The sequence below is a fragment of the Ranitomeya variabilis genome, chromosome 1, assembly GCF_051348905.1.
Source record: "Ranitomeya variabilis isolate aRanVar5 chromosome 1, aRanVar5.hap1, whole genome shotgun sequence".
NCBI classification, from domain to species: domain Eukaryota; kingdom Metazoa; phylum Chordata; class Amphibia; order Anura; family Dendrobatidae; genus Ranitomeya; species Ranitomeya variabilis.
The window spans coordinates 847,259,805-847,284,540 of NC_135232.1; the positions used below are offsets into that span (position 1 = coordinate 847,259,805).

General features: G+C 43.7%; 2 long non-coding RNA genes across 3 annotated transcripts in view; one reads left to right on the forward strand and one right to left on the reverse strand.

The window, feature by feature from the left end:
• LOC143787674 (uncharacterized) overlaps positions 1–13,191 on the reverse strand; it is an 86,930-nt gene extending 73,739 nt beyond the window's left edge. Inside the window, exon 1 of one of the 2 annotated variants that reach the window (XR_013218433.1) lies at positions 13,057–13,191. This is a non-coding gene — a long non-coding RNA (uncharacterized LOC143787674). The remainder of the gene's footprint in view (positions 1–13,056) is intronic. The other variant, XR_013218430.1, reaches the window with a different exon arrangement.
• LOC143787666 (uncharacterized) overlaps positions 1–24,736 on the forward strand; it is a 186,494-nt gene that overhangs the window by 45,991 nt on the left and 115,767 nt on the right. The window lies entirely within an intron of this gene.

Genomic DNA, 24,736 nt, shown 5'->3' on the forward strand with positions numbered 1-24,736 from the left:
AAACACAAAAACATTTTTTCACGCATTGCACAACTTAAAAATTAACAACTTTGATCGATTCATTCATTTTAGCTTCTTTTCCAAAATTATCAGCAAACAAATAATTGCACACCTAAAAATAAAATTAAAAAACATAGGCCTCCTCCATATCCCCTCAAAGCCTCCTTTCCATCTCCAATATAAGTGTTCTTTCTACCATTTTTATAGAAGAAAAAATAATCTGTTTGCTCATAATTTAGGAAAAGCGCAAATAGAATGTTGTACGAAACACTTCATTGTCTTTCAGAGATCTGTCTAGTGTATATCTTTACGAGTAAACTTGTAGCTCAATTTAAATTACATTACGCTCGCTTCATGCTTTGCTAATTAGAAGTACAAGCTCACATTGATATGGTCTACAATCCATTATATCTTGATCTGGGTACCAATACTGGTAGTTATGAGAGCTTTGAAACGTGATCATGTGGCTGTCACTTCAAAACTGAGGAACAGTAAGACATTTCAAGGTCAAAACATCTTATTTACATATTAGAAAAAGATATAACTACATATCAGCTGTAGATAGACATTGGAAGAAAGCATCATTGATATATACTATTTAAAACTGATCACCAAGTTAAAATTCTTAAATCTTAGATTCTATGTCTTCTTTTCTTTTTAGAATTGTCACAAATGGCAATGTCACTTATTTGATATTGCCTCTTAATTTGACCTCACACATTGAATGGCTGTCAACCAAGCTAGAGGTATTCCTGTTCAGCTCTATACAGAAGCATGCTCAGTTTGACCAAGTATGCATGTGTTGTAAGTAAGGAGAAGTGGGTAGGTCAATTTCAGAAACTTTTGGCGGCAGCTTGCCTTAATTGGGGACAAATGGATCACACTGTTTTATTTCTTTAAGCCCATATTTACTCCTTTGCATAGATAAATGTGGCCAAAACACATAACGCAAGTTATAAGGCAGGCCATGTTTGTTCAAATCTGCAAAATCGGCTGATTTTAGTCTAATATGTATGGCAACTTTTAAGGTCTAAAGTCCATTACAGAAAGAAATCCATTTCTTCATACATTTTTTGGTTTTGTTTTAAATGACTCTTGTATTGATCTCGAGCCCTGTTGACTTGATAGTTGAATGATCTGTTAGAAGATCAACCTTATGCATGACTGGATAGGTCTGTCAGGGTCTTTTCTGCCATTACTTTGACTGCATCAAGATATCGAGTTGCTGTTTTTTCTCTTTGAATGTTCCTCCTATTTTTCTGATGATGATGTCCTTCTCCAGTGACTCCTCTCTTGGTATGATGTGTCCAAAGTAGGAAATTTCTAGCCTGGTGATTGTTGCTTCAAGGGACATGTCTCACTTGATTTGATCCAAAATTGAATATTTTGTTCTTCTAGCCGTCCATAGTATTGATAACAACCTTCTCTAGCACTACATTTCGAAGGTGACGATCCTTCTGTCTTGTTTCTTTTTGTTCCAGGTTTCGCATCCGTATGTTACCATTGAAACAATCAAACTATTTACACATACTCCTTACACATCATTGTACAAAGTATGTGTTAGGTGTCGGGATTCTCCCGCTGCACGGGATACATCCCAAGCCTTATCTGCCTCTACGGTCTCCCTTTCGAGTTCGGCCTCTGAGGGTGCTACTGAGCATAGGCGTCGGTCCCCGTGTCTTGCTCAGGTTCGTTTGCACTTCAATTTCGGGCATTAACCCAGGGTTCGTCCTTGGTTAGTCAATTTGCCATCCAATTCCGTACTCTGGCTTCTGAGTTGGAGTGGCCTGATAAGGTATAAGGTCCTGATACCTATCTTTTGGAGGGGTTTAGTGGATCATGTCGGGGATGCTTTGGCCACTAGGGAGATTCCCAGTACTCTGGATGAATTAATATCCGTGTCCACTCGCATAGATCTTTGGGATGTCAAGCAAGGATTGGAGCAAGCTCAGAGTAGATCTGGGATTCGGTTGGCTCTGAACTTCATCAATCTCATGAATCCACCAACTCAGGTTGTTGATCCTGTAGATCTCTTGGATGTCTCTCGAGCAGAAACTACCACCCGCTTGGTACTTTGTTTTGCCTGCAGGCAGACTGGCCATTTTGCCAAAAAATGTCCCAAGCATCAGAAGGAGTCACAGAGTCTAGTGGCTTTAGGGAGAGGCTCACTAATTCCAGTTGATGACACTTCCAAATTGGACTTTGGGGTCTCTAACGTTTGGGTCGATTACTCTCTATGCTGAGGCTTGTGTACACTCCGGGGCTGAGGGCAATTTCATGTCTGCTACTTTCGCCTAACAGCATGCAATCCCATTAGTGCAGCTTCCTAAGCTGATGTCCATTCTGGCAGCTAATGGATCCATTTTACCAACCCCGATTTCCCATCATCCTATACCTCTTACTCTCACTATGTCTCCAAAACATCAGGAGACAGTCTCTTTCCTCATTATCTCAGAGGGCATGGATGAGGTACTTCTCGGGGTGCCTTGGTTGTGCCTCATTTCTCCCCAGATTGATTGGTCGACGGGCAGCATACAGAAATGGGGCAGTTTCTGTGAGAATCTGTGCCTTAAGGCCCAGGTGACCCCGGACTAGATCTATGTACCATCTGATTTTCAGCCGGCGGGTCACTCTGGGGCACATATCTGCAAACGGGGTGGTCACTCCTGTACTAACACAGCTACTGTGCGGTTGGAGCAATAGAGAGCTTCTGACAATGAGTAAAATCACATTCATGCCTCCAATCTTGTGGCGACTTTCAAGCATGGCAAACGTCGCCATGTGGATGATAGTGAGGGGTAATGTTAGGCGTTGGGATTCTCCTGCTGCATGGGAAAGATCCCAAGCCTTAACTGTCTCTGCAGTCTCCCATTCAGGTTCGGCCTCTGTGGGTGCTGCTGAGGATAGGAGTCGGTCCCAGCGTCTTGCTCAGGCTCGTGGTGTTCGTCTGGTTACTGATGGCTCTCCAACCAAGTCTATGGTAACCAGAAATAGGCAGCGGCGACCTGATGCTCTGGAGTCTAAGTCCAGAAATCTCCTTACTGAGCTTGTTTGTGATGTGGCGTCTTCCTATTGGAGGTCGGACGTCTCTGGCTCTGGTGATGTAGCAGCTCCGGATTGGCCCTCAGAGAATGTCTCCGCCGGCTGGGCATGAGTGTTTGGGATAGAGCCTTTTGTATAAAAACAACTCAAATGGTATCATTTTGTGCGGCTATGTGAGTGGAGGCTTTACCACTCTGTCTGCATGTGTTGTATGTTTGTCTAGCCTTGGGACTGTACACGTAGGCAGGTGGCTAGCGTCAGTGGGGACAATTAGCCATTTGGCATAGCATCTGTTACCTACATGTGTACAGTTAACACAGTAGAGTTTCAGAGCTAACTCAACCCTAGTCAGGGTATTATGCTCAGCATCTGTTTAGTTTCTGTGTGCGATTGACACAGCTCAGTTGCAGAGCAAACTTTTTCCTCGTGCTTTCCCTGAGACATTTAACAGGGCATAACACTCAGTATACATTCAGCATCTGTTTCGTTCCTGTGTTCGATTGACACGGTTCAGTTACAGTGCAAGTTCAGTTCATGTGCTTGTCCTGTGATGTTTAACTGGACATAGCACTTAGTACTTGTTTCTACTGTTCCTACCTGTCCACACTGAGTGGCGTTAACTCAGTGTGTACAAGTAATCACTCGCTGTCCGTTCCATCATTGCTCACTAGCAGCAGTTTATCTTCTCTGCACAGTGGACCCCGGGTTGCGATTGTACTTTGTTATTCATTTTTAATTAGTGCAATCTGCCTACCCTAACAGTATGTTTCCTATGTTAAACATCTTTAAACTTAACAGTTATGACAGTTTCCTACATTTTATCAACTTTTCCAAAATTATTAACAAACAGATGATTGCACACACTAAAACGAAAATTGAAAAAAAAAACATAGGCCTCCTCCATATCCCCTCAAAGCCTCCTTTCCATCGCCAATACATGTGTGTTTTCTACCAATTTATTAGAAAAAAAAGCTCAGCGATTTGCTCATAATCTAGGAAAAGTAGAAGAAGAATGTACACAGCTCTGCAATGTCTTCTTCAGAGATCTGTCTAGCATATCTATATTCAAAAGTAACTTTTTAGCTCACTTAGAATTAAAAGGTCGGAGAAACGCAAAATGCAAATTACAAGGTAGATGGATCTTATACACATTTACAGAATCGGCTGATTTTAGTCTATTGTGTATGGGAACCTTATTTAAAAAGTATATGATAAAACACAAAAACATTTTTTCACGCATTACACAACTTAAAAATGAACAACTTTGATCGATTCATTCATTTTAGCTTCTTTTCCAAAATTATCAGCAAATAATTGCACACCTAAAAATAAAATTAAAAAACATAGGCCTCCTCCATATCCCCTCAAAGCCTCCTTTCCATCTCCAATATAAGTGTTCTTTCTACCATTTTTATAGAAGAAAAAATAATCTGTTTGCTCATAATTTAGGAAAAGCGCAAATAGAATGTTGTACGAAACACTTCATTGTCTTTCAGAGATCTGTCTAGTGTATATCTTTACGAGTAAACTTGTCGCTCGATTTAAATTACACTACGCTCGCTTCATGCTTTGCTAATTAGAAGTACAAGCTCACATTGATATGGTCTATAATCCATTATATCTTGATCTGGGTACCAATACTGGTAGTTATGAGAGCTTTGAAACGTGATCATGTGGCTATCACTTCAAAACTGAGGAACAGTAAAACATTTCAAGGTCAAAACATCTTATTTACATATTAGAAAAAGATATAACTACATATCAGCTGTAGATAGACATTGAAATAAAGCATCATTGATATATACTATTTAAAACTGATCACCAAGTTAAAATTCTTAAATCTTAGATTCTATGTCTTCATTTCTTTTTAGAATTGTCACAAATGGCAATGTCACTTATTTGATATTGCCTCTTAATTTGACCTCACACATTGAATGGCTGTCAACCAAGCGAGAGGTATTCCTCTTCAGCTCTATGCAGAAGCATGCTCTGTTTGAGCAAGTATGCATGTGTTGTACGTAAGGAGAAGTGGGTAGGTCAATTTCAGAAACTTTTGGCGGCAGCTTGCCTTAATTGGGGACAAATGGATCGCAATGTTTTATTTCTTTAAGCCCATATTTACTCCTTTGCATAGATAAATGTGGCCAAAACACATAATGCAAGTTACAAGGCAGGCCGTGTTTGTTCAAATCTGCAAAATCGGCTGATTTTAGTCTAATATGTATGGCAACTTTTAAGGTCTAAAGTCCATTACAGAAAGAAATCCATTTCTTCATACATTTTTTGGTTTTGTTTTAAATGACTCTTGTATTGATCTCGAGCCCTGTTGACTTGATAGTTGAATGATCTGTTAGAAGATCAACCTTATGCATGACTGGATAGGTCTGTCAGTGTCTTTTCTGCCATTACTTTGACTGCATCAAGATATCGAGTTGCTGTTTTTTCTCTTTGAATGTTCCTTCTATTTTTCTGATGATGATGTCCTTCTCCAGTGATTCCTCTCTTGGTATGATGTGTCCAAAGTAGGAAATTTCTAGCCTGGTGATTGTTGCTTCAAGGGACATGTCTCACTTGATTTAATCCAAAATTGAATATTTTGTTCTTCTAGCCATCCATAGTATTGATAACAACCTTCTCTAGCACTACATTTCGAAGGTGACGATCCTTCTGTCTTGTTTCTTTTTGTTCCAGGTTTCGCATCCGTATGTTACCATTGAAACAATCAAACTATTTACACATACTCCTTACACATCATTGTACAAAGTATGTGTTAGGTGTCGGGATTCTCCCGCTGCACGGGATACATCCCAAGCCTTATCTGCCTCTACGGTCTCCCTTTCGAGTTCGGCCTCTGAGGGTGCTACTGAGCATAGGCGTCGGTCCCCGTGTCTTGCTCAGGTTCGTTCGCACTTCAATTTCGGGCTTTAACTCAGGGTTCGTCCTTGGTTAGTCAATTTGCCATCCAATTCCGTACTCTGGCTTCTGAGTTGGAGTGACCTGATAAGGTATAAGGTCCTGATACCTATCCTTTGGAGGGGTTTAGTGGATCATGTCGGGATGCTTTGGCCACTAGGGAGATTCCCACTACTCTGGATGAATTAATATCCGTGTCCACTCGCATAGATCTTTGGGATGTCAAGCAAGGATTGGAGCAAGCTCAGAGTAGATCTGGGATTCGGTTGGCTCCGAACTTCATCAATCTCATGAATCCACCAACTCTGGTTGTTGATCCTGTAGATCCCTTGGATGTCTCTCGAGCAGAATCTACCACCCGCTTGGTACTTTGTTTTGCCTGCAGGCAGACTGGCCATTTTGCCAAAAAATGTCCCAAGCGTCAGAAGGAGTCACAGAGTCTAGTGGCTTTAGGGAGAGGCTCACTAATTCCAGTTGATGACACTTCCAAATTGGACTTTGGGGTCTCTAACGTTTGGGTCGATTACTCTCTATGCTGAGGCTTGTGTGCACTCCGGGGCTGAGGGCAATTTCATGTCTGCTACTTTCGCCTAACAGCACGCAATCCCATTAGTGCAGCTTCCTAAGCTGATGTCCATTCTGGCAGCTAATGGGTCCATTTTACCAACCCCGATTTCCCATCATCCTATACCTCTTACTCTCACTATGTCTCCAAAACATCAGGAGACAGTCTCTTTCCTCATTATCTCAGAGGGCATGGATGAGGTACTTCTGGGGGTGCCTTGGTTGTGCCTCCTTTCTCCTCAGATTGATTGGTCGACGGGGAGCATACAGAAATGGGGCAGTTTCTGTGAGAATCTGTGCCTTAAGGCCCAGGTTACCCCGGACTAGATCTATGTACCATCTGATTTTCAGCCGGCGGGTCACTCTGGGGCACATATCTGCAAACGGGGTGGTCTCTTCTGTACTAACACAGCTACTGTGCGGTTGGAGCAATAGAGAGCTTCTGACAATGAGTAACATCACATTCATGCCTCCAATCTTGTGGCGACTTTCAAGCATGGCAAACGTCGCCATGGGGATGTTAGGCATTGGGATTCTCCTGCTGCATGGGATTGATCCCAAGCCTTAACTGTCTCTGCAGTCTCCCATTCAGGTTTGGCCGCTGTGGGTGCTGCTGAGCATAGACGTCGGTCCCAGCGTCTTGCTCAGGCTCGTGGTGTTCGATTGGTTACTGCTGGCTCTCCAGCCAAGTCTATGGTAACCAGAGATAGGCAGCGGTGACCTGATGCTCTGGAGTCTAAGTCCAGAAATCTCCTTACTGAGCATGTTCGTGATGTGGCGTCTTCCTATTGGAGGTCGGACGTCTCTGGCTCTGGTGATGTAGCAGCTCCGGATTGGCCCTCAGAAAATGTCTCCGCTGGCTGAGCATGAGTGTTTGGGATAGAGCCTTTTGTATAAAACACCCCAAATGGTATCATTTTGTGTGGCTATGTGAGTGGAGGCTTTACCACTCTGTCTGCATGTGTTGTATGTTTGTCTAGCTTTGGGACTGTACACGTAGGCAGGCGGTTAGCGTCAGTGGGGACAATTAGCCATTTGGCATAGCATCTGTTACCTACATGTGTACGGTTAACACAGTAGAGTTTCAGAGCTAACTCAACCCTAGTCAGGGTATTATGCTCAGCATCTGTTTAGTTTCTGTGTGCGATTGACACAGCTCAGTTGCAGAGCAAACTTTTTCCTCGTGCTTACCCTGTGACATTTAACAGGGCATAACACTCAGTATACATTCAGCATCTGTTTCGTTCCTGTGTTCTATTGACATGGTTCAGTTACAGTGCAAGTTCAGTTCATGTGCTTGTCCTGTGATGTTTAACTGGATATAGCACTTAGTACTTGTTTCTACTGTTCCTTCCTGTTCACACTGAGTGGCGTTAACTCAGTGTGTACAAGTAATCGCTCGCTGTCCGTTCCGTCATTGCTCACTAGCAGCAGTTTATCTTCTCTGCACAGTGGACCCCGGGTTGCGATTGTACTTTGTTATTCATTTTTAATTAGTGCAATCTGCCAACCCTAACATTATGTTTCCTATGTTAAACATCTTTAAACTTAAAGGGCCACTGTCACCCCCCTCCACCTGTTATAAACTAAAAGAGCCACCTTGTGCAGCAGTAATGCTGCATTCTAACAAGGTGGCCCTTTTAGTTTTCGGTTCAAGTATACCCCAAATAAAGCGTTTTTATACTTAGCCACAATTCCTGTCTCTAGCCAGGTAGGCGGGTCCTCACTCCCCAGCTTGGCCAGCTCCTCTGCCGTCACTCACATCTTCCTGCGCTTTCGGCGCCGCCCCCTCAGCGCTGTTATCGTTTCAAAACCGGCGCCTGCGCTGTGTACTGGTGTCCTGCGCAGACGCAGTAAGCTCTGGCCATCTGATGTCCCAGCCAGGCTTGCACACTGCGCCTGCGCGGGCATTGCGGCCGCCGGCCAGCCACCTTTGGAATCCCCGGAAATGTCTTCTTATCAGTATATATTTATGTTTCACCTATACAGAATATTCCGTGTAATGGCTGATACCAGAGAACAAAAGACATCCACAGAACACCAGGATGGATCTGCTGCACAGCAAATAGCTGTAGGACCTGCAATGACGTCACTGCCATGTGATTAGGGCAATCACATGGCAGAGACATCATCGCAGGTCCTACAGCTACTTGCTGTGCAGCGATCCATCCTGATGTTCTGTGGATGTCTTTTGTTCTCTGGTATCAGCCATTACACGGAATATTCTGTATAGGTGGAACCTTTGGTATCCCCGCCCCGCACTGTGCATAATGCATAACACAGTGCGGGGCGGGGATTCCAAAGGTGGCTGGCCGCAATGCCCGCGCAGGCGCAGTGTGCAAGCCTGGCTGGGACATCAGACGGCCAGAGCTTACTGCGTCTGCGCAGGACACCAGTACACAGCGCAGGCGCCGGTTTTGAAACGATAACAGCGCTGAGGGGGCGGCGCCGAAAACGCAGGAAGATGTGAGTGACGGCAGAGGAGCTGGCCAAGCTGGGGAGTGAGGACCCGCCTACCTGGCTAGAGACAGGAATTGTGGCTAAGTATAAAAATGCTTTATTTGGGGTATACTTGAACCTAAAACTAAAAGAGCCACCTTGTTAGAATGCAGCATTACTGCTGCACAAGGTGGCTCTTTTAGTTTATAACGGCTGGAGGGGGGGTGACAGTGGCCCTTTAACAGTTATGACAGTTTCCTACATTTTATCAACTTTTCCAAAATTACTAACAAACAGATGATTGCACACACTAAAACGAAAATTGAAAAAAAAAACATAGGCCTCCTCCATATCCCCTCAAAGCCTCCTTTCCATCGCCAATACATGTGTGTTTTCTACCAATTTATTAGAAAAAAAAGCTCAGCGATTTGCTCATAATCTAGGAAAAGTAGAAGAAGAATGTACACAGCCCTGCAATGTCTTCTTCAGAGATCTGTCTAGCATATCTATATTCAAAAGTAACTTTTTAGCTCACTTAGAATTAAAAGGTCGGAGAAACGCAAAATGCAAATTACAAGGTAGATGGATCTTATACACATTTACAGAATCGGCTGATTTTAGTCTATTGTATATGGGAACCTTATTTAAAAAGTATATGATAAAACACAAAAACATTTTTTCACGCATTACACAACTTAAAAATTAACAACTTTGATAGTTTCATTAATTTTAGCTACTTTTCCAAAATTATCAGCAGACAAATAATTGCACACCTAAAATTAAAATTAAAAAACATAGGCCTCCTACATATCCCCTCAAAGCCTCCTTTCCATCTCCAATATAAGTGTTCTTTCTACCATTTTTATAGAAGAAAAAATAATCTGTTTGCTCATAATTTAGGAAAAGCGCAAATAGAATGTTGTACGAAACACTTCATTGTCTTTCAGGGATCTGTCTAGTGTATATCTTTACGAGTAAACTTGTAGCTCGATTTACATTACACTATGCTCGCTTCATGCTTTGCTAATTAGAAGGACAAGCTCACATTGATATGGTCTATAATCCATTATATCTTGATCTGGGTACCAATACTGGTAGTTATGAGAGCTTTGAAACGTGATCATGTGGCTATCACTTCAAAACTGAGGAACAGTAAGACATTTCAAGGTCAAAACATCTTATGTAATTTTATAATTTTTCTAATATGTAAATATCAGCTGTAGATAGACATTGGAAGAAAGCATCATTGATATATACTATTTATAACTGATCACCAAGTTAAAATTCTTAAATCTTAGATGCTATGTCTTCTTTTCTTTTTAGAATTGTCACAAATGGCAATGTCACTTATTTGATATTGCCTCTTAATTTGACCTTACACATTGAATGGCTGTCAACCAAGCGAGAGGTATTCCTGTTCAGCTCTATACAGAAGCATGCTCAGTTTGACCAAGTATGCATGTGTTGTAAGTAAGGAGAAGTGGGTAGGTCAATTTCAGAAACTTTTGGCGGCAGCTTGCCTTAATTGGGGAGAAATGGATCGCAATGTTTTATTTCTTTAAGCCCATATTTACTCCTTTGCATAGATAAATGTGGCCAAAACACATAACACAAGTTACAAGGCAGGCCGTGTTTGTTCAAATCTGCAAAATTGGCTGATTTTAGTCTAATATGTATGGCAACTTTTAAGGTCTAAAGTCTATTACAGAAAGAAACCAGGCAACCCCCACATGTACTTATGCTGGCTAACAGATGTAAATCATGTAGCTGCGGCAAGAAAAACTAAAACTCCGAGCACTAAAAAATACTCGTAAGACCCCCGAGCATGCTCGAGGTATCTCAAGTAACAAGTATATTCGCTCATCACTAGTTTTTAACGTTTACAGCAATACTGGAGTTCATGTATTCATTAGCCGCAGTATGCCGCCGACGCATTGTGCACCTGTGAATTAATTTAAAACTAAAGGTGTGCGGAACTTTTTTTTTTTTGCAAATTGAGCACACATCATGTATAGTGCTGCTGCAATGGGTTATTACAATAATAGCTGCAGTCATCGATTACGTTTTTAATTGTGTTAAAAAATTGAGGTTTAATCACAGAAAGCAAAAAAGAGTTTTCCAAATGAGAGATACTGTCTGATTATTGATAGAGGTTTCATTTATGCTTTGCTTCATTTTTTCCATTTTATATTTTAAAGTATAGCTCTGCTCTAATAACGTTGATAAAAATAAATCAAACAAGTGCATAACGATGCTATATTATTTGATAGGGTAACTTTCCATGATTCCCGGTATAATAGAAAGGATGGACTTTGTACTATGTACCATGTGGCTTTTGATTGAAGGTGCAGAACTCATATCATTACATTCCAAATGGGGCAGTCGCTTTTATATTTGATATAAAACATTTCTGCCAGGAATATGTTCCTGTGTCAATTTTACCCTGTCATAGCTCTATTAAGGGGTAATAACTCCTTGTGGAAAGTGTCAAGTCAGCGTACGGAGACTTATAGGCCATGCAATGCAACTCTGGAAATGTAAATAAGCAGTTCTTCTGGTTTGCTCTGATGAGGTGCAAATACCCCCAAAACGCATGTCTGCAAACTGAGTTTATGCTTTGGCTGCTTATACTAAGATATTTGGCAATTGTGATACAGTGACTAGCGTCATTGTGAATGGCCGGTATGTGTCACAGAGACAGAGGTTGTCATCTGCGCTGTAAGCCTGAAATGTTGTTGTTCTGGGACTTATAGTTCCACAAGTGTTTGCTTAGTTATAAGGGGGGCTTACAGGGTTAGTTGGAGAGCTGGAAGGGACTGACTAACTACACACACCTCCCACCCATGGGGGTGGTTACAGCTACATAATGTGACCACTGCGTTGGGGAAGGTACCATTCCTTCTGCGGGTCTGGACTATCTGAAGAGCCCTGGTCACAAGGACAGTGGTCCCAGTTAGGCAGCTTCCCCGGGAACCAGGACTGACAGGAGACAGCGTGTGGAGCAGGAGCTCCTGTAAGGTAACTCCAGATAAAGGGGGTTATGGGCAGAGAAGTATCTGCCATTGGAACAGACTCTCGGTGGTTGTTATGTTCTGTGGATGTATATAATGAACTGTTCGTGGTGCGGTTTATGATGCCTAAATAAACCAAATAGACTGTTTTTGTGAGAAACCAAGCCTGAGTGCTTTAATCCCGTTGCCAAGCGAGTGTCTCCCAGCACACTCTGTAGCACTATCTCACACAAGCTTTTTAAAGGGTTGATATTGACTCATAGGATTTCTACACCTCATAGATTGTACAAGATTTCCAGTCTATTTGCAATATACATTTTTTTAGCATAGTTTCTGTGTATGATTTCTTACACTTATTTAGTTACAATGGTAAATATGACTTCCTGTAATACATGCGATATCTCCCATAATATTGTATAAGCCATATTTGATATCCCGTAACTAAAATCAGAGGTGCACCAGGCTAATATGTAAAGGTTATATGAACTCCCCAAAATACTGAAGCTTTTACCATATAACTGTTTGCAGGGAGAGCTATCAACTTTAGCTTAGAGTACCGTCACACAGTGCCATTTTCATCGCTACGACGGCACGATTCGTGACGTTCTAGCGATATCGTTACGATATCGTTGTGTCTGACACGCTACTGCGATCCGGATCCCCGCTGAGAATCGTACGTCGTAGCAGATCGTTTTAAACTTTCTTTCGTCGTCTAGTGTCCCGCTGTGGCGGCATGATTGCATCGTGTGACACAGGTTGTATACGATGTGCGCACAGTAACCAACGGCTTCTACATCGCAAATACGTCATGAAATTATTGCTCCAGCGCCGTGTATTGCAACGTGTGACCGCAGTCTACGACGCTGGAGCGATAATCATACGACGCTGCAACGTCACGAATCGTGCCGTCGTAGCGATGAAAATGGCACTGTGTGACGGTACCCTTACTGTGTAAGGAAAGTGAAACCCTTGCAATATACAGCCTGTCACTGCACTGTGAGTCCTTGACATTGACACTACAATGGAAACCCGTCCATTCAGGAAAAAGTCAACATGTCACAACAATTTAAACTGGAATGATCCTTACCTGCTGTTCTAAGGTGAGATTTCCTGAAGAACCATCTAGGATTAGCACCTAAATCTCTTCCATGTATGGAGAAAATGCTAGTCTTGTCTGAGATCTATCTGTTGGAATGAAGACTGCTTGCTGCAGACATCACAGTTTGTTCTACATTCCATTAGCTGTGATGTCATAAAGGAGGGAAGAAGCCTATGATGTCATCAACTGAAGGTAGAAGCCTGAGAGTGATGTAGCTGGAAATCAAGAAAAAATCCTAATTTATCCTGCACTGACTAATGTGCTTCATTTGACTTCTAAAATGAACAGAAAAATGTAAACTGTCAAAAAACAAAACTGATTTGCTGTTCATAGCCAGCAATCGCAACTCAGCTTCCATTTTTTATCATTTTGGCGTCATCTGCTTTCTGTCTCATTCACACGTCAGTATTTGGTCAGTATTTTTCATTAGTGTTTGTATGCCAAAACAAGAAGTGTAACTTACAGCCAGAAAACAAAGAAAGACTGACATCTGTTCTGTGTTTTGGGGAACAATCCTGGTTTTGGCACACAAATGCTGATGAAATGCTGATCAAAAACTGATGTGTGAACATAGCCTTACATTTACGATGCTGAAAGTTAGTTATTAGCACCATAAATAATACATTTATGTCACTATCACTGCAGGGTATAGCTGTTGCACCCATATTATCACCCATGGGGCAATGGCTGTGATCAGCGGTAACACCAAACATACAGACAGTTTCTATGTTTTGCATGATGTATACAGTAATGCAGCATTGTCTAGAATTACATAGGGAAAAATATTCTTTAGATAAAATACTATTTCCATAACTGCACTAGAGACTCATAATGTTATCTTCCTATAAATATTACATAAGACACACAGCCATGTACAATACATGGTTATTAGGTTGATGATCTTGTAGTTTCAAAGTTCAGTACATTACCATATTTAGGGCAATTCTTCAGGGTTTTTTTTTCCAGAAAAGTGGTGTAAAACATATTGAAAAGTCAAAACTCTCATTTAATAACATTGATAAAAATATATCCAGCAAGTGCATAGCAATATACTAAATGCTGTATTACTTTATGAATCTTTTTCAATATTCCCTATAGGGTAACTATCCAAGATCCGATCCTCTGTACAAAGGTGCTATATACCAGGTGGCTTTTGTTTGATGGTGCAGGACTCATATCATTACATTCCAAATGGGGCAGTGACTTTTATATTTAAAGTACAACATTTCTGCCAGGAATATGTTCCTGTATTAATTTTGCCCTGTCATAGATGTAGTAAGGGGTAGAGTTTCTCCTTGTGGAGAATTCCAAGTCCGTGTACAGAGACTTATAGGCCATGCAATGCAACTCTGGAAATGTTAACAGGAAAATGGCCTCTTCAGAGTGGCCATGATTGTATTTGCAAATTTAATTTCCCAGGGGACCATTGCATGTCTATAAGTCTCCCTAAGCCTACATCGCATTCTCCATAAAATGCCTGTCAGAGGCCTCTCACACAGTCAAATCAGTTCTCCACTTTTTATATCATCATGGCGTCAATCTGCTTTAGGCCTCATTCACACGTTATTATTTTTCATCAGTGTTTATATGGCAAAACAACAAGTGGAACTTAGAGTGAAAAACTATAATTGAGAGATTGACATCTGTTCTCTGTTTTGGAGACACTCCTGGTTTTGGCATACAGACACTGATGAAATACTGATGTGTAAATAATGCCTTAAATGGACTATGATGTAAGTTTATTAGCACCCTGCACCATACATTTATGGCACTGTCACTGCAGGGTGTAGGTGTCGTACCCATATTATTACTCATGGGGTAATGGCTGTTACTATAGGTAGCACCAAATATATCCTGTCCTACACTGTCCCTTCACCACAGTCTCTCCCCAAGTGCTGCTAACAGCAGTATTAATACTTATTATAATTAGCCCTAATAAGAGCTGTTGCCGCAGTTGAAAGAAATATAAATGTAGCATAATCCCTGCTTATACACAGTTAAAACTCTGTCACTAGTTCAGCAGCATCATAGTAATGCCACTACGAACATGGCTACGGCATTACAGTGACTGGCAGGCAATCCCCGAATGTTTGTTGGCTTTTTAACAAGCGCCAAACATGCAGGGCCAGGACTCAAGTTTCCATGTGAGCAATCAAAAAAACGTGTAACAAGCATCTCGAGCACCCTGATGCTCGAGCAAGTAATGAGTAGTGATGAGCACACTCGCTCATCACTACTAATATAGCAACAAAATGTACCCAAAAAGATGAAATACCCTATGGGTGAGAAATATAATACCGATACACTTTTATCAAGTTTTTTTGAGGGTTATATACCAATGAAATATACTCAAGACCATGGAATAGTCTACTGGTGAGTATTATAATACCAATACATTTTTTAACAAGTCTTTTGAGGCTTTTATAGCAACGAAATGTACCAAGGAAGATATAATACCCTATGGATGAGCAATATGACACTGATAAATTGTGAACAAGTTTTTTGAGGGTCATATACCAATAAATGGACTCCATACCACAGAATAGTTTATAGGTGAGCAATATAGTCTAGATAAATTTTTAACAAGATTTTGAGGGTTATTAGTGATGAGCGAGTATGCTCGTTATTCGGGTTTTCCGAGCATGCTCAGGTGGTCTCCGAGTATTTTGGGCGTGCTCAGAGATTTTGTTTTTGTCATTTTTGCATGATTTGTGGCTGCTAGACAGCCTGAATACATGTGGGGATTGCTTGTGGTGGTTTGTCGCATGGGCTGGTGCCCTCGGATCCGGGCAAGGCAGTGAGTTTTGACAGGGAGAGCACTGTGTTGCCGCGGAGGGCAGAGCGACCTGGGCACGTGCTCGAGGCTGAAAGAGGAGAATCAGGGTAAATGAGAAATGTGGATTGTTTGAAACCCGCTGCTAGAAATGTAACTGAAAATGATGTGCTGCGAACCGTAACAAGTAAAGTTTTATGTTTGAAGTTGAAGCTGGACTATGTCTCAATTTGTGTGAATTCATGTGAACGGAGCCTGCAACACCTGGGAAGACATCAGGGAGGTACAGATAACAGAGAGGCAAGTACCCTCATAAAAGAACATTGTTTGTATGTGACAGGAGGCCAGGGTGAGCAAAGACCACTAGCCTCAGCCACGACTATGGCCCAGGCCCTCCCTTACACTTGGCGTAGTCAGCAGGATGCCGCAACTGTGCCGCTGGGAAACACCGCGAAAGATATCGCTGATGTGGAAAGAAAGTATGAAGAGAATGTGGATGTGCTTTAAATGCTGGTCTTGACTAAAACTTTGAATGTGACTAATACTGTGGTGGCCAAAATGGCGGCTTTGCAAATGGCGGAGGATGGCGTGCAAATGGATGACGACAACAGTAATTCCACCCTTTGTGGGCGTCCTGATGGAGAAATGGCACTAATCCTGGCGCCTGCCCTTGGTGGGTGCGCTGGAGGAGACGAAGATCGCGCCCCCTACAACAGATTGCCAGGAAATAGGTGGAGTCACCGGACTTGACCCCACATTGGAATGGGCAGGGACCACAAGAAAACCCTTTGTACTGCTGCGTGGTGCCATTACAAGACACGTCACTGGCAACGAAGGACCACTCTTGCACTCATCATTGCAGAGGCGTGGAGCTAAAATGGCTGCAGGAAGAGGAGAGGACTTGACGCGGATGACAGAAAGGAGTAGTGGACAAGTTCTGGACTTACTGTTTTCCAGAGCTCCGACAGGAGCAGGACCGGCGGCAGCCGAAGCCAGAATGTCGCCGGGTGACGGAACATCCACATCAGCAGCCGGAACCTCTTTACTGGAAGCCAGGACCCCGTCATCAGGGGCCGGAGCATCGCTGAGAGATGGAACAACATCATCGGGAGCTGGAGGCCGACGAACCAGAAACATCGGCTATCCCGGAGGAACCTGCACCAGAAGTGAAGTCCGAGCCGTGACTACAACCTTGGGAATTAGACCGCGCAGTCACTGTGGAGGATTCAAATGATTGCGGGATGGGCTGTTAAAGCTAGGGGTGGTGAGTACACCTCAGCCCTTGATTCCGGAAGATTGGTCCCCACCCTGTTCCCTCATCTCAGAAGGCCATCCAGGTTCCCAGTCTTGTATCCCATAGAATGAGTCTCCGTGTAGTGACCCAGGTCCCCTTGATTTGGCCACTGTGCCAAGAAAGCCATACCTGCGGCCAGTGTTGGGGCATCGTTGGGTGCCTCCCGTTTTCATCAGGCAGTGAAGCGCCCATTCTAATCCCCCCGCCAGTCCACCTGGATCACAGGCATTATCAAAAAGAAGCAGAGGGAGAAGGAAATTTGGGCGGAGCTGCGCCGGCCATCAGGGGGCACAGTGGCTGGTAGCCGCACTTACGGCCAACTTGTTTACACTAATACAGATAGAGGTTATGGCTTTATCCATGAGTTGGAAACCAACAATAAGATCTATGTTAATTCTGCCTCTATAAAGTTTGGGAGACCCTTGCATGAAGAGGACTGGGTCTCCTTATACAAAGAGGTCTGCCCCAGGGGCTGTTTTGTGGTGGCAGTAACCTTATGTTCAGAGGAGGAGATGGAAATGAATATGAGCCCAGACCTAGTACGGCCGGTGCCATGTGACTTACCTACCTCTCAGCCCCTACTGCCACATCCTGGCAACCCATGGCTTCTGCGGCTGCCCTGCATGGAGTTCCCGGAGAAATAAAGGAGTACGGGACGAGGACCGTTGAACAGTGAGATAACTATTAAAAAAAATTATTAGGTTGTTGTCATTGCACTAGTAAGAATCATGGGACTATTCTGCGCCCCCGTGGGTGAAGGAACCCTGAAACACCCCCAAAGCCGGGTGTGATCTGGTCAGATGACCAGAAGTGAACATTCATTTTTTTTGTTTTGTTTATGTTTTGTTGCGCCCGTTGAGCCATTTCTGCTGGAAAGCAGGAATATATCCAAAAACTGTGCTACGGACTATGTGTAACTGCAGCAATAGGCTGCTCCTGGGACAGGCAGTGCATGTAGCTTTTAAGGGCAATGTTACTCTCAGGGACGGGGGATGTACTTTTCCCCCTTAAGAACTGATGGCCCACTCGCCTAATTGTTTATATGTTATTACTGGTTGAAAAGACCGGAATATGGAACTGATGGCATGCTGACTAGAGGACTGGGCATCAGGCATCCCTAAAGAGAGGAAGGACTCTCCTGCGACGTTGTACATACTCAGCTCATGTTGAGCCTATTTAAACATACTACATCTTTCATCGTGTTTCTCCCTGCAAGGAATATTTAATGTTTATATTAAAGTTTTTGGGTAAATGGTCATGGACAACCATTGTTAAAGGGAGGGGGAATGTAAGGGGTATACCAGTACAGTGTAATACTCCCTTCCTCCATGTAAATCTTTCCTTCATGGAAGTGTTATATTTATTGCTATGTTTTGCTTGTGTATAAGGATGAGCATAGGAAAAGCATAGTACCCTGTTCGGTCCACTAGATGGGGCCCATTATGCGTATTATAATAAGTGTGTAGATAGTTATCAATAGGAGGAGCTAGCTGGCGTAAGGTAGGAACACTTTCCTAGTTGCAGTCAGTAGAGGCCAGGATGCCCAGGCAGCTTGGTCGGGTGCCAGAGCCCAGCTTACCCAGCAGCTGGGTAATGTTAAAGTGCCCTCAGATCCAGGGTGAGGTGGCTGAGGGAGCACCCTGGCGCAATGAGTTTGGACAGGGAGAGCGCTGCGATGCCATGGGAGGCAGTGCGACCCAGGCACGTGCTCAAGGCCGATAGAGGAAAAGCAGGGAAAGTGAGAAATGTGGATTGTTTGAAACCTGCTGCTAGAAATGTAACTGAAAAAGATGTTTGAATTTAAAGCTAGACTATGTCTCAATTTGTGTGAATTCATGTGAACAGAGCCTGCAACAGATGGGAAGAGATCCAGGAGGTACAGATAACAGAGAGGCAAGTACCCTCATAAAAGAACATTGTATGTGACGGGAGGCCAGGGTGCGCAAAGACCACTAGCCTCAGCCACGATTATGGCACTGGCCCTCCCTCACATGTGCATCCATCCCTCCCTCTCTCCCTAATCCATCTTTCCCTCATCCATCAGTCTCTCCCTTATCCATCCGTCTTTCCCTTATCCATCCATCCATCAATTCATCCCTTATCCCTTTTTCCATCCATTCCTCAATCTATTTATCTATACATCCACACATCACTATAGACTGAGGTTCTGCAGCAGCTGAGGTGTGTTATGTGGTATATATGTGTACATGTGGAGTGCAGTAATTGTGCTGCTCTCCACTGATGAGCATACTGCTCTGTTATTTTCAATACTGGAGTGAGTGTGAAATGGGCAGGCAGAGTGCTGGTCTGTAGTGTTGAGCGATACCGTCCGATACTTGAAAGTATCGGTATCGGAAAGTATCGGCCGATACCGGCAAAGTATCGGATCCAATCCGATACCGATACCCGATACCAATACAAGTCAATGGGACTCAAGTATCGGACGGTATCCCTGATGGTTCCCAGGGTCTGAAGGAGAGGAAACTCTCCTTCAGGCCCTGGGATCCATATTAATGTGTAAAAGAAAGAATTAAAATAAAAAATATTGCTATACTCACCTCTCCGACGCAGCCTGGACCTCACCGAGGGAACCGGCAGCGTTGTTTGCTTAAAATTCTCGCATTTACTTCCTTACGTGAAGTCCCGGCTTGTGATTGGTCGCGTGCCGCCCATGTGGCCGCGATGCGACCAATCACAGCAAGCCGTGACGTAATTTCAGGTCCTTCAGGATTTTAAAATTACGTTCTGGCTTGTGATTGGTCGCGTCGCGGTCACATGGGCGACGCGACCAATCACAAGCCGTGACGTCACGGGAGGCTGGACACGTGCGCATTTTAAAATGCGCGCGTGTCCTGCCTCCCGTGACGTCACGGCTTGTGATTGGTCGCGTCGCCCATGTGACCGCGACGCGACCAATCACAAGCCAGAACGTAATTTTAAAATCCTGAAGGACCTGAAATTACGTCACGGCTTGCTGTGAATGGCCGCGTCGCGGCCACATGGGCGACGCGACCAATCACAAACCGGGACGTCACGGGAGGCAGGACACGCGCGCATTTTAAAATGCGCGCGTGTCCAGCCTCCCGTGACGTCATGGCTTGTGATTGGTCGCGTCGCCCATGTGACCGCGACGCGACCAATCACAAGCCAGAACGTAATTTTAAAATCCTGAAGGACCTGAAATTACGTCACGGCTTGCTGTGAATGGCCGCGTCGCGGCCACATGGGCGACGCGACCAATCACAAACCGGGACGTCACGGGAGGCAGGACACGCGCGCATTTTAAAATGCGCGCGTGTCCAGCCTCCCGTGACGTCATGGCTTGTGATTGGTCGCGTCGCCCATGTGACCGCGACGCGACCAATCACAAGCCAGAACGTAATTTTAAAATCCTGAAGGACCTGAAATTACGTCACGGCTTGCTGTGATTGGTCGCGTCGCGGCCACATGGGCGGCACGCGACCAATCACAAGCCGGGACTTCACGTAAGGAAGTAAACGCGCGAATTTTAAGCAAACAACGCTGCCGGTTCCCTCGCTGAGGTCCAGGCTGCGTCAGAGAGGTGAGTATAGCAATATTTTTTATTTTAATTCTCTCTTTTACACATTATTACATTAATGTTGTTTCGATACCAATACCCGATACCACAAAAGTATCGGATCTCGGTATCGGAATTCCGATACCCGCAAGTATCGGCCGATACCCGATACTTGCGGTATCGGAATGCTCAACACTACTGGTCTGTACACTGAGGCCAGGAGGTGCCAGCTCTGGCTGTGAGGTTAGATAATATGCAAATTGTCTCTTCAGGTTAGATAATAAATCTCATGGTGCTGTCAAGTTTGGCAGAGCTGCAGGTAAACAAAGTGGGTGCAGGGAATGAAGTGAAATTCAGGAGGAACAAATTGCAGAAGCAAGAAACAAAATGTATAGGGATTTTGTATAATACAGCACAGATTTGCTTTAAAAAAATTGGATTTCGTGGTCAAACAAATTCTTTAAAACTATGTGCATATGCTATATTTTTGTTACTTAAAATATGCAAGGTTTTACAGTATGAGCAAAGAGAATGAGATCCCTGAAGTCTCCTACACACGTTACTTATTTTTTCTTGAGAATTTACAACGGACTAAAATCTGCATCATGTCAGTTCTTGCAGCTTATTTCACCCATACTAAGGAGTGGGGAAAAATACAACAAAAGCATGTCAAAAACTGTATTTTACACAGTGTTTGTCCTGCCAACACATTAGAATATGCAGCAGAATTTTCCTCAACCACCCAATTAATTTTATATCCATATCTAACGTCCTCCTCCCCTTGTTCATAAGTCCATTATAAGTTATCCTTACTCCAATCCCCCTCATTGTCCTCTCCCCCCATTGTTCCCTCCCCACCCCATCATAGTTCTCTCCCCCATCTCATCATTGTCCTCTTCCCTACATCCCTCATTGTCCTCTCCCATCTTTATCCTCTCTTCATCCCCCTCATAGTCCTCTCCCACACATTCCTCATTGTCCTCTCCCCAACATCCCTTTGTCGTCTTCCCCACCCCTATCATTGTTCTCTCCCCCACCTCCCTTATTGTCATCTCCTCCACCGCTCATTGTCATCTCCTCCACCCCCATTTTCCCTTCCCTCACCCCACCATTGTCTTATCCCCACTCCCATCATAGTTCTTTCCCCCACCTCATCATGTCCTCTCACCCACCTTCCATTGACCTCTCCCCACCCCCTCATTGCCTCTCCACCACATCCCTCATTGTCCTCTCCCTCCAAATCCATCATTGTCCTCTCCCCACCCCATCATAGTTCTCTTCCCATCATCAATGTCCTCTCCCCCACATCCCCCATCCTCCTCATTTTCCTCCCCCCTCCCCATCATTGTCCTCTCCTCCACCCCATCATTATCCTCTCCCCACTGGCTTCATTTTCCTCTTTCCCACCTCCGTCATTGTCCTCTCCCCATCATTGTCCTCACCTCCACCCCATCATTATCCTCTCCCCACTGGCTTCATTTTCCTCTTTCCCACTTCCATCATTGTCCACTCCCATCATTGTCCTCTCACCATTAAAATCATTGTCTTCTCCCCAATAAAAACCTCATTGTCCTCTCTCCCACACATCTCATCATTGTCCTCTCTCCCAATCATCCCATCATTGTTCTCTCCCCACTCCCATCATTGTTCTCTCTCTACTCCCATCACTGCTCTCCCCCACCACCCCTCATTTTCCTCTCTTAGTGTTTGGGAAAAAAATACACTCAATTCGCCATCTATTTCCCCGAGGCATCACTTCTTTCTTCTTCACCGGCAACTGAACTTTCTAAATGACACAGGCATGCACTGTATTCTGACGTCATCAAGCTTCACACGACTGTGTCACTGAGAAAGCACTGGACAGGAAACTGAGGATGGGATCCTGCAGCTCCACTGCCTTTTTCTCCTCTAGTCAGCATAGCTGCCCCTGTGCACAGGCTATATATCCACCCCTGCCCTGCACCTCATGTAAACCCATATAACCTACTTCCCATGCCCCCTTGTTCTTTAATTACCAGTCACCAGTTCCTCTTCTGCTCTTTCCTGACAGGGAAAGCATTTCACTTGAAAACTGTTGCATGGCTCTGCCCACACAAGTCACATGGGCATGATGTCATCACAAGTCTTTCACCTCTATCATTTATCTTCTGTTGGGGTGGGGAGGTGATCTGTGCTCCTCTGCCCATGCAACCCCTTTCCCCCCTATAAAGAGGGCAGTTTTCATGGTAAATGGAAGGGGGAACTTTAGAAAAAAAAAACATTCCCTCATAGTGGCGCCACCCTCTTTCGCGCAACCTTTCGCCCTGGGCATCGGCCCTCGGGTACCTAATGGCAAATTAAGACTTGCCTGGGGTCATCACATGACCTCAGGGTACAATACCAGCGATAGGCATATGCGATTACGATCATGAGTGATCAATCCTGCCATAGTGGTTCTTGTAACCTCCTTTAACCAATTACGGTACATACAGCTGTCGCGATTAACAGCAGTATTTAAGAGATTAATTGGCCCCAGTGGGTTCCAGAACCAGTTAGGGCAGATACTGCAGGATGTCAACTGTCATGTACAGCCATCTCCAACAGGAATTTTGGCTCAAGAGCGGCACTATTCACTTATTCCCCAGCAATGAGGGAATAAGGCCCCTAATGACCCCCGTTTTGATGCATATAGGCAGTCATTAAGGGGTTACCATTGCTATCATAAACTAAATGACTAAATTATTACCCTCTCCTATTGTATCCTCACCCATCCCCTGCAGACTGTGAGCCCTCGTGGGCAGGGTCCTCCCTCCTTATGTACCTGTGTGCCTTGTTTTTTGCTCATGTTTAATATATTTGTCTATATTTGCCCCGTATTCACATGTAAAGCACCATGGAATAAATGGCGCTATAAAAATGTATAATAATAATAAATTACTTCAAAATGTTGCTAAAATAATAGAAGTCTTTCCTATAAAGTGTTCTGCTTTCATAGCAGAATAGAGAGCAATTTGTGCTAGTAATAAAGGAAGAAGTCATTGAAAAGCTCTGATGTTTATCTTCAGATCCTTAACACTTTAAAAATCACTTTATGATAGAAAAATATGGCATCAGTGTGAACAGATTCTTATCACACTGTATACTAAATGGAACCTGTCAGTATCTAATCTGTTAGGTCTCTGAAATGCAGACTAATTTCATAATTTAATTTTCCAATCCATTAGTCCATGCGCAAGTAATCTCCTTTCACATTTTTATGTAAAAAAGCTGCAAATGCAGGGGGCTTGCTCCTGTAATTACATCCTTATGGATTCTCTCCCTTTTTCCCCAACCATTGCCATCCTAAGATCACTGAATATGATCACTCTTGCTTGAGTGACCTGCTGGAGATCTCACACAAGTTACCGTCATTCCCTGGTCCTGATGACGTTTCCAGAGCTGGACAATAGGTCTGCGCCTGCGCGAGATCTCCAGTAGGGGAGGCAGGTTACTCAGACAATAGTGACCTGTCATTCAGTAACCAGAGGACCGTAGTGGGCGAGGAAAAAGGAAGAGCCGTTAGAGAGTTGTAAGTGCGGGCCAGGTCCCTTGCACATGGTGCTTCATTTACATAAAAATTTGAAAAATGAATACTCAGAAATAGAAAAAAGGATTGAAAAAACAAAGGAATGTAGGTAATCTACATTACAGCGACCTAACACAGATTTGATCAATTGGGGCTACTAAAACCTGCTGACAGGTTGTCTTTAAGGAGCTATGGAGAGTTTACATTTAATGGGATCTTCCTGGGCCTACCATATTCATGGCCAGTCTGTGGCATAGGTCATCAATATAAGATCAGTGGACATCCCCACTGCTCTGTTGCCACCTGGTGCTGTGTCGGCTGGAACGCTGTTACAAGCATCAGGTGAGTGATGTCAGTATCGGATGAAGGACCCCTAAAGATCAAGTATTAATCCAATATCGATGGGCTATCTTAACGATGGAACATCAATATCTTAGTCTTCTGAGAAAACCCCATTTAACAAGTTTCATATCTATATATATGAGGCATCGTGATTACTCGCTAATCCCACCCCTGCAC